At 42.4% G+C, this 10,249-nt stretch overlaps 1 long non-coding RNA gene across 1 annotated transcript; it reads right to left on the bottom strand.

Annotated features, from left to right (window-relative positions):
• Positions 1-702: 702 nt before the first annotated feature.
• On the bottom strand, positions 703-2,915 carry LOC138683688 (uncharacterized). Its single transcript, XR_011323099.1, has 2 exons — positions 2,855-2,915; positions 703-1,897 (listed from the first exon to the last, which is right to left on the bottom strand). It is a non-coding gene; the product is annotated as an uncharacterized lncRNA (long non-coding RNA).
• Positions 2,916-10,249: the final 7,334 nt, after the last annotated feature.

Here is a 10,249-nt window from a genome sequence, read left to right on the forward strand (position 1 = left end):
GGAAGAGCAATGTCCTACAAGTAAATAGAAAATTCTCAAGTAATCTTTGCATGATTATAAGTTTTGAGGTAATTTTTGGCCAATATTTTTTATTAACACAGTAATTTATTTTTATGAAGTTCACCTCTGTTAGCAAACCATACATGGACTAGTATTATTTTTTTCAGAATCACTCTCTGTTTGAATGAGCTGTCAAATATGTGCAAAATGCTTACTTAGATTTTGACTATTTGCAAGCAGCTCGGTCTCTCTGACCAGATAATAAAAGAACAGGACATTTTAGATTCTCTGACAAACTGGAGTATATCCAAATCCTTTTCTGGGAAATTAATTCTTGCACATATGAATTTGAAGCACGTTTTGTAAAAGAATCTGCAACTAGCACTTGAAACTGCTGCTTCAATTAAGGCTTCGGGGAGAATCCACTTCTAACAAAACACACAGGCTTTTAGGTGGCAGGAAAAAGCCAGTCTTCTCCCCACTCAGGTCTAGGAAATCAGAAGTTAATATTTCTACTTCTATTTAATTAGACTGTGACTCAGGATCAGATATTTGAAGCTATTTAGCACCTAATTCTTCATGGGTAGTTTAACATGAAAATACTCTAAAAGCTGAGCTTTCCTCCTTCAGCCAAATAGCCTTTTTGTAATTGAGTTATTGAGGTTATTCAAAAGGGTCACAGACTCAGCCACAGTAAGTTACTCAAACTGTAAACAGATATTTATTGACATTCTTCAGCTATCTGTCTAGCTCACTATGGGATCAGCACAATAAGCCTGTTTTAATACAAGCAGTTCAATGGTTCCTACACAGCCTTCAGGTCTTTCAAAACTGTGAGCAGTATAATGAACACTAGACTTTCTTTCATTGTATTTTGAAGGTATAGGGAACTCTAGTTACAACCTTCAGTTTCTCTGTATCCTACATTAAAAAGCATTACTAAAGTTTCAAAGCCCTAAAAAGTTAACAATCAAAAGGTTATCTATGCATTCCCTTTCTGCACAAAATAGATGTATTTACATATTCAAATACTATTCCCTCTCCCCCACCACCTACCCATAGGATTTGTTTAAATTAATAAACAGCTATGCTGTTTTGTCATCAGTCCCGACACATCTTTCTCAGACTGCTCTTGAAGATCAACTTGTAATTTCACTATAACTTTTTCTGTGATAGTCATTGTTAATATATCAAGTGGTTTTGCATATTTATGAATTAATTTATTTCCACAACAACTTTGACATGATTAAGTGGTGATAATCTCAGTTTACAAGAGGGTCTGTAATTGTGGAAATCCAATTTGAAAAACTTGTCATCCAAACTTCTAGCATATTTTACACTGAATGTTATCCATTTCAGGTATTCTTGGTGGCTTTTTCTACAGCTGTAAACATATATTGCCTTTGCAAATGGCCTCAGGTCAGGTGTCTGGAAAAAGAGGGAGATTTGGTGACTGAAAATTTTAATAAATTACTTAACCAAGACCATCAGAGCTTTGCGGCAGAAACAGGGACAGACCCCAGTCCTTCAGAGAAAGACTTCTCCATCAGATTTTCTTTCCTTTTCCTGGAATCCCCTGTCTCATTCATGACTGCTGACTGGAAGTTTTCCACAGGGAGGTATTTTGTGACAGAAAATGTCCTTTTAGAAAAATCAAATATTTTTTAGGACATAGAAGAACTACAGAAGCAAAACCAGTCCTTCTTCAACAGCCCACCCAAAACCAGACAATTTTCCCCCCTGTCTGAGCATGCTGACATCTGTCTGCTCAGCTGCCATGGCTGAGATCCCCCAGCCTTCTTCACCTCCTCATGAGCCAGGCAGGGGAAGGGAGGCTTCACAGTCCCCTGCCTAATGGCACCAGGGCTGGAAGGGCCTTGTCATCATCAGTTTGTGCCTGTGGGGAAAGTGTCAAAATTAAACTCAGGCATCCAGGAAGCCAAAATTATATTTCTGTTCCCTGATAACTAAATCATTCTTAAAAAAAAAAAAAAAAAGAAGAAAAAGAAAAAAATCTAATACCCATTACCCATTTGAGAAGAAAATTTTCTTAAAAAAACACACCAAAATCCAGATGCATTTTTCCCCACATGAGGGCTTGTTAGATACTAAGCAACTTTCTTCTGACTTCGGAAAGAAATGAAATCTGACTCCTGCAGACAAAAGCTTCCTTTGCTGCAACACCTCTTACTCACCCCCAAAGCAATTCCACCCTGCGCACAGACTAAGGCAGAATCCTGTGGATGGTATATAAAAATATAATTAAAGACTGCTGAACACACGGACCTCAGGGGTATAACTGAGGTGATATGGGGACCTCCAGGTGTAGCCTTTCTCAACTTGTGAATGTGCAACTTCGGAAGATTAATATGAATAGTTCGGGACACCTATATTATTTGCATTTTTCTTAAAGAAGAAAATGAGCCACCCACTCACCCCTGCCAGATATTCCACTTGTGTCATCATACTGGACCATAACAGAGATGGAGCTTGCAGCATTGCAGCTTTGTGCTTGAATTAAAGGAGTGACTGGTGTCACCTCCAGGAGGGGGTGCCAGGCCTTCTCCTTTCACAGGGAGCCACAGACAGGCTACCAGCTCACCACCACCAGTCCCCCCACGGCTGCCCTTGCCCAGCTCCCAGCCCCACCTCTCTCCTCCACTACACACCGTTCACCCTTGTCCCTACCTCCTGCCTCTAGGACATCAAGGAAGTCCAGGCAGCTGCAAGATGGTTCTTGAGCAGTAGTTCTGTTTCCAAGTCTCAAGCAATTTGCTTCAGTTGCTAGAAAGTGAAGGCTCTCCATGTTGCCAAAAACATGAAAGGGAATATGCCTAAAAGGTCTCTTTCTTACCTTTAACTTCGCATCAGTTACATTTCACTTCTCTTCAGCGGTACTAATCCTGGCTTACCCTCAGATAAAAAGAGACCAGAATTAGGCCAGTGTTTTAATTTGCATGATACACAGACTCTAAGAGGAGATCAACAACTCAAAAGTCTAGGTTTTGAACAACAGGAATTAATTTTGAAGACTTTCAGTAGCTCCTGAGTGCCTCTCACTCCTGCACTGCTGTGAAAGACCCACATAAAAGCCAACACACTACTCTGAGGGAAAAGTCAAAGGGAAATTAATCTAGATGCTACACCTAACACAGAAATGTTAACAAAGCAATGCAGCTGCTGTTGCAACTGAAAGAACCTTGTCTTTTATCTGCAGCAATACAGAAAACCATGTCAGAAAGAAAAATCTGACTTTCAAGTTGATTGTGACCTCTTTAATTTATGACCTCGTTTTAAAATTATAGCCCATCCTGAAAGCATCTGGTCTTATCCATCAGCAGAACTGGGGGCTGCATTCTTCTCTGGTTACTGCTGTACAAAATGATAAACTTCTGTACAAAACACCACAGTGGATAGGGAGAGAGTTTAACTCCAGACCTTCTAACCAAGCCATAACCTAGCAAACTCCAAAATCCAAATGGCAACAGTGGACAACAACCCACTGGACTGAGTCACCTTTGCCTCACTGCTGATGCAGACTCTCAGCCGTGACCAACAATCAGAAGAGAGGAACATACGCTGCGGATATAACTGCACAGACATGACTGCCATCCTCTCCTCCAGGGAATGCATTTGTTCGCTATTTCTCCAGTCATCGTCCCTCATTGGCTACTTTTCATGCCTGGGAAGGACTCCCAAGGGTTCTCATTACTCTACCAGAAGTCCTTTAAAGTCCTGTGCAAGGCTCAATGCCTACAGAAAACTCATCTGGTCAGGTTGCTGATGGGGTGGTCTGGTGCTGTCAAGTTGCTTCCTTCTACTTGTCTCCCTGTTTCCTACGCTCCCTTATAACATAAGCTTGTAAAATCCAAGTCATTTCTTAGCCGGTACCTACACAGCAGCCGGCACAGTGAGGTCCTTCTCCTTACCTTGGGCTCCTCACCTCTGTGCTGACACAAGCACGGAGTAGCTACAGCATCACTGCTTCACCCAGCGAGGTGCCTGTGAGCAGCAAGACCCTGGGATGCAGCTGCGTCTCTCCCCCAAGAGGACCCTGCAGGCAGCGCAAGCCCACGCAGTGTTTATTATCCACAACTGGGGCAAATGACCTGCTGTCTTATTTTTGTCTTCGTGTGGTATTTGAAATTGACACGGATTCCTCTTGTCCCTGTCTGTCAGCTCTCAGAGGAGTTTAGTACAAATGGTCCAGTTCAAGCGGTACTGGAGAAACCTGGGAATTTAAAAAAGCAGCTTTGGCAGCAACACTAAAAAGAATACCCAAATATATAAAAGTTAGGCATAAATCCATTAAGCATCCTGTTCTTTTTCAAGCGTACTTTGTCACTTGCTCTGTTTACTGAGTATATCTGGTTCATAAAAGAGCTTTGTCTATTGTAGGGCATGACTATTACAGAGGTCTTAATGACTCTGTTGTTGGAAAAAAACACAAAATTTGTTTCATTTTCAGGGACAAGCATCCTTTTATCTGCAACTGCAAATGATTATAAAGTTATTGGACTGCACTACATAGCAGGAGAAAGAAAAAAAATGGCCGGTTAGTCTTCTGCCTTCCACTCACAGCTTTTGTGAGGCTGCCATAAAAATGTCCTCAAAAAACGTGGTGGTACCTTCCACCTAGTCTCACTGTAAAGGAATGATACAAATCTAGTAGCCAGACTTGTAAACTATTACTACTTTAACATCTGGCTTGGCCAAACTAATTCTAAAATATATTAAAACTTCTCCTGTGTGATCTATAGCCAAAAGAGTTTTTGTCAAAAAAAAAAATAGTTCCAGGTGATTGGAACATGATTTTTTACATATATGACTTTGCTAAATAAGTCAAAGATTGTAATCACCCATAGTCAAACATCTTTAGTTCAAAGTTCACACGATGCTACAGATACATGGCAGTGCTTGTAAAAATTCATAAGCTGACTAACTCGTGGCCAGAGATTTCAAAACCAGGCATCTAAATTCACATTCAGACATGTGAGCAAGTTCCCTGATTTCCAACACCTGCTGCACCACCACCACTAGCAGCTCCTACCGGTTCTGCTGCAGCCTCTTCTCAGGATGAAGAACTCCTCACAGGAAAATTCTGCCTTGCCAGACTTGTTAAGTCTGGTTTCACATACTTTTCACAGAATATACGTTATATATTCAACAAATCTGGCAGAGATTAGAAGTGCCCCTATAGTCATATCCAGGACTTCAAAAAAAAAAAAACAATGATAAATGTATTCAGATGAAAACACTTGTGTCAGAAAATCTGCCAAGAAAATGTTACTTAATAGGGGGGTTTAGAGTACAGTTTGAACTTTTCGGGCCATCAGTGATAGCAAGAGAAGCCTACTTAGATGTTTCATCACAAAATTCTATGCTAATGTAACTTTTAAATATAAATACAACCATTCTAAAATAGGGTCACAAGCTCTGATGCTTTAGTAGTACTGAGTTGTCACTGTAAACATACATAACAGTTTGAAAATCAATAAATGTATGAGTCAAGAAATTCAACACAAAAGTTCAGAAAAACAGCCTTTGCTCTGATACATACTCTGCTACCTTCATCACTGAGTACACAAGTATCCCTAAAATACTCATGTATTCTCAAATCACAGATTACATTCCCAATATGAGTCATATCTTCTGCATGTGAAAAAGCTACCCAAAAGTAGGCCCACCTCCAACTCATCTCCTTTTAAACAAGCAAAAATCAAAGTACTCTTTCTTGGCAACCACATCTGTCGGAGGTGACTGTCCTCAGCCTCTAGTGACTTCCCCATCCTACCAGAAACTTCCATAGCCATTCCCACATATAGCCACAGGTCTGCAAAACCCATCCACAACACACCATTGTAATATATCCTAAGATGGGATCTGTTTGCCTTCCCACTCCAGACTAGAAAGATGTTTTGTTTAATTTATTTACCCTTTTCAATGAGCTCCTACCACTTCCATCCAAGTAAATGAAAGCTGTTGAAGCAGAGAGAAGGAGAAATCAAATTTCTTCAAACTGCCAAACTCAAAGCCAGCCTCGCAGATTTCTGAACTGGATCCCAAACCAGACATGCATTTTCTAAGTTAGTAGCTAGCAACATCCCACAAAAGTAGGTATTCTTTCAGCATTTTAAGCTTAAAGGTTCAGATAACACAAGGACAACCTTCGATCTCAAATCTTACAAAACCAGTCCACAAGCTTGGAGTGCAGTAGAATCCAGGTTCCCTCTGGAGGGTCTAACTTTTAGCTTCTAACACAGGCACTAAACCCAGTTCCAAATGTATTTGGGGATCAGAACTTGAACCCTACTTTTGTTTCTGTTCTCCAGCTGTAACTTGGCCATGGGTACATTGGTGCATCGTGCTTCCTTGGAGTGAAATGCTGTAATGCTGCTCAGCCTCCTGCAAGTGTGCTACTTATTCAAATGACAGATCACAAAAGAAGTTTGTCTGTCTTCTGGAAATAAAGGAGAAGACTTCAGCCAGACCTATATGCTGTCATTAAGGCTAAAGATCTCATGCTAAAGCTAAGGCCTAGGGATGACTGTAGGGAATGGATGCAAGACCTGGAACAGTTCTGAATAAGCAACAGTAATAAGGATTAGTGAACCCTTCTGACAGGCTAATTACATCAGAAGCTTTCATAAAGTCATCAACTATAGTGTCTCAAAAAACACAGAGAGAGAGAGAGATGCAGTTCTTCTACACCTATGTATAGAATATGTGTGTGCACATATATGTATGTGTATATGCATATATATTTAACATCTTAATACACTTTTTATGGCTCCAATACATACATTCCCTGTTACAGAAATAAAATTTCTTACTGTCATTTCTTCGGGGAACTTGTTTCTTTGGTTCTTCCACACAAAACTCAAGGTGGAGGGGGAAGAGCTGTAGATAGCTATCAATGCCTCACTTGTCCCTACAGCAGACAAGGTTTCAAAGGGTGGAAAAGCCAGGAGAAGGGGTGGAGAACACTATTATTGATGAAAGTGCTGGACCCCCACTAGGAAGGAGGCAGGAGATCACAGACCAGACCTATGCTGGGGGAGGAAGGACACAGCGCTCTCATCTTCAGGTTGCATCAAAGGAGACCGCACTGTGCACTCCTCTAGCATTTCCAGCATCTGAGTTCACCCTGACCACAATGCCTCTGTCTGGGGACTGCTGACAATATACAGCTGCTTCCTCCCCAGACTCAGATGAAAGCCTCACTTCTGAAACAGAAAAGAATTATGACCTTTTCATTATTTTACATCTGTGGACCTGCAGATAGAAACAGGAGGCAAGATCAGGCATTGATCATCTTACCCTTTTCTGCAACTCTCACTCCTGTCTGGTTATTTTTTATTTATGCTGTCATACATGGAAGGCAGCATCGCCCTCTCCCTCCCTCACCGATCTGGAGAGCATCAGTTGTCATCATGATAATGATGACTAACTCGCAAGTCATTGCCTACCCTGCGAGCTCTACCTCCAACAGGGCAGAGAGCAATGCAACCACTGAAGAGATGCTCAGCCCACCCGGCTGGAGGCCCTGCCACTGGAAAAACAGCTTGTTGTAAGCCATCATTATCAACTGAGCTGATAACTCCCTCTGCCTTGTACAGTAACCTTAGTCCATGGTAGACACTGGGGCTATTCTCTTTTTGTGCCAACTTAGTATCCACAGTCCCAAAGACAACTGAAAATGGAGAAAATAAAGTTGTGTGCAACTTCCAGCGTGGAAGGGAACTTTACAAAATTGCTGGAAATAGTTACACCATTTCCCACTATTGCCCAGTAAAGTGGTACTGAAAGAAAATCATTCAGAATGAGATCTTCCACACTGCTGCATGCAGCAAGCCCAGAGCTATTGGAGACCTACAATCTACTCCCAGAGGTGCACAAAGAAAATGGCAAACTGCTAGAAAGGATTATTCTAAAAAATTTGAGACTTCTGCTGCCCATGGAAAAAATTCACTTGGAGAAGGAACATTTTCTTTGTAAGATCCAGGTGCCACATCACCCTAATGAATAAGACTAAGTCCTCTGCATTTGAACAGCTATCAGATGGAGTAATTAGGGATTAAATTAGTTTGTGGTGTAGCCAGTGGTCAGGCCAAAGCAAAATCATTGTGACAAATGATTCTCTGAAGAACATTAGATCTTTGCAGGGTTTGTGGAAATTGAGATTCTAAGGGGAAAGCATTAATGAGTGTTGGTAAAACTGAGCCTGTACAGTTATATGTGCACAGAAGAACATGAAGGCAGAGCAGAGGAGTAAAGAAATGTGCCATCTCCTCGCACAGATGTGAAAGCAATCTCTCCGATGAAAAAAAAAAAAAGCTTACTGCAAATGGCAGGAATACCATGAACCTAATAAAACAACTGTTTTGCAAGGGCATAACCCTATTTTCAAAAACAACAAAGAAGCACACAAAATAAATAAAAATTTAAATAAATCCCAAAATACAGTTACATATATGTAGCTAGAGGGCAAGTCATGAAGTAAAAACATGTCATTCCTAATGATACAAAAAGAGAATTCTGTGTCAGAGTAAAAGCTGAACTTCCTGGAGAGCGGTGGCTCCAAACACAACATTACCACAGTCACGATCTAGACGGACACACATCACGTAATTTTAGAATGGAAATCCCAGCTTGTTTCACATAGTGGTGTAAAAAGCTGCAAAAACCCCTAAACTCTGAGTCTTTGTGCCAAGTCTGCGGCTCTGTTACCACACACTGCCCTGCTCTACAATGCATGGAGAACGAGGAAGCTTTCATAAAAGCCAGGAAGCTGTGTTAGGAGCCAGGCAAGTAAGATTAATTAGCAAACACTGGAAAGACAGGTGTGTCTTAAACCATGCCTTTTTGTCCAGGGCTTAGATTCAACACTGCCTAGTACTAGAAACCCAAATTTACGGCCTGCAGGCCAGTGTGTCTCATCAAAGAGCCTTATCCAGCCCACAGAGTCATTCCAAGTAGGAATGCATGCGTAAGATAGGAAAAAAGGCTGTCCCACCTCTGTTCACCATACCTCTAGCTCCTCTCTACCCCACACCCTGTGGTCTGTGGCCTCAGTCAGATTACTGACCCAATCCAGTAGAATAACAACCCAGAGAAGACCACTTTTCAGAAAGATCAAATCCTTGGTCCAAAACAGCTGCACAGATGCTAGTGCAGGAGTTGGTGCACATTCAGAGGAGGGAGAACAAGGCTGTTGTTTTTTTGGAATGTCCAGGACGCAGCTCAGGTTCAAGTGACCGCTGGCACAAAAAGCCCAAACGACTTCCTGGAGCACTGTGCTTCTGGAGTAGCTGCAGACTTGACCTATCTGCCTCCCCATGAAATTACCGTGCTCTGCTGCTCAGGGTATGGTAACTGTCCGTAATCCTGGCCCACAGCCTACAAAAAGTAGCTTACTCCTTTTTCACAGAAAGGAAGTGACTTTGGATTGCTTTTGGATGGGTCTTACATAGTTATGGCACAGAAGCCTTGCAAAGCATGTGGAAAGAGGACTAAAGTAGCTCTCAAGGGCTGTGGATAAGATAAAGCGCACAAGGCTGTGAAACAGACACATCAACTGGTAAGAAGCAGGGGCCAGTGCAGTGCTAGGTGCCAAAAGGCTCGGCAGCTACCAGATAAAGGACGAAAAACAGAGGGAGAAGAGTACCAATGGGACATGGGACAAGGACAAGGGGTATCTTGTGGTGGAAGAGAACAAGGAAAACAGCTGTGTCCCAACAAGGGACTGGACTGGAAGTTCCCTTCTCTAGCAGGCGAGGAACACGTTGAGGCAGGGCCAGCATGCACCCCCCACCCACGCATAGCCCTGTGGCCTGTAACAAGGCTACACAGCCCCCAGCGTCTTAACCCACCCCGGCGTCCCTCCTCTCTGCCTACCCTCCTCCCAATCCATGGGGTACTTCAGCTCCCAGTGCACTGCTGGGGACCAGCTGGCAAAGGGCACAAATCAGACCAAAAGGGTGCTGCACGTCCACCCCCTTTTGGACCAAGGCCTGGAGCAAGTGCGAGAGGTTGCTCTTGCACTGTCCCGATGCATCTGCCAGGAGGCAACCTGCACAATTTTTAAAGGGGGCATGGTATAACCTTCCTCACGGAAGGGAATGAACTCGAGAGTGGTGGAGGTTTTCTGCACATTTTCACATTTGAGAAGCCAAAGTCTTATCTTATATTCGGGACAATACAGTAGTAAAACAAGGGAGAAAAGGTTCTTGCTCACTGGAGTTGAACC

The sequence above is a fragment of the Haliaeetus albicilla genome, chromosome Z, assembly GCF_947461875.1.
Source record: "Haliaeetus albicilla chromosome Z, bHalAlb1.1, whole genome shotgun sequence".
Lineage (NCBI taxonomy): Eukaryota > Metazoa > Chordata > Aves > Accipitriformes > Accipitridae > Haliaeetus > Haliaeetus albicilla.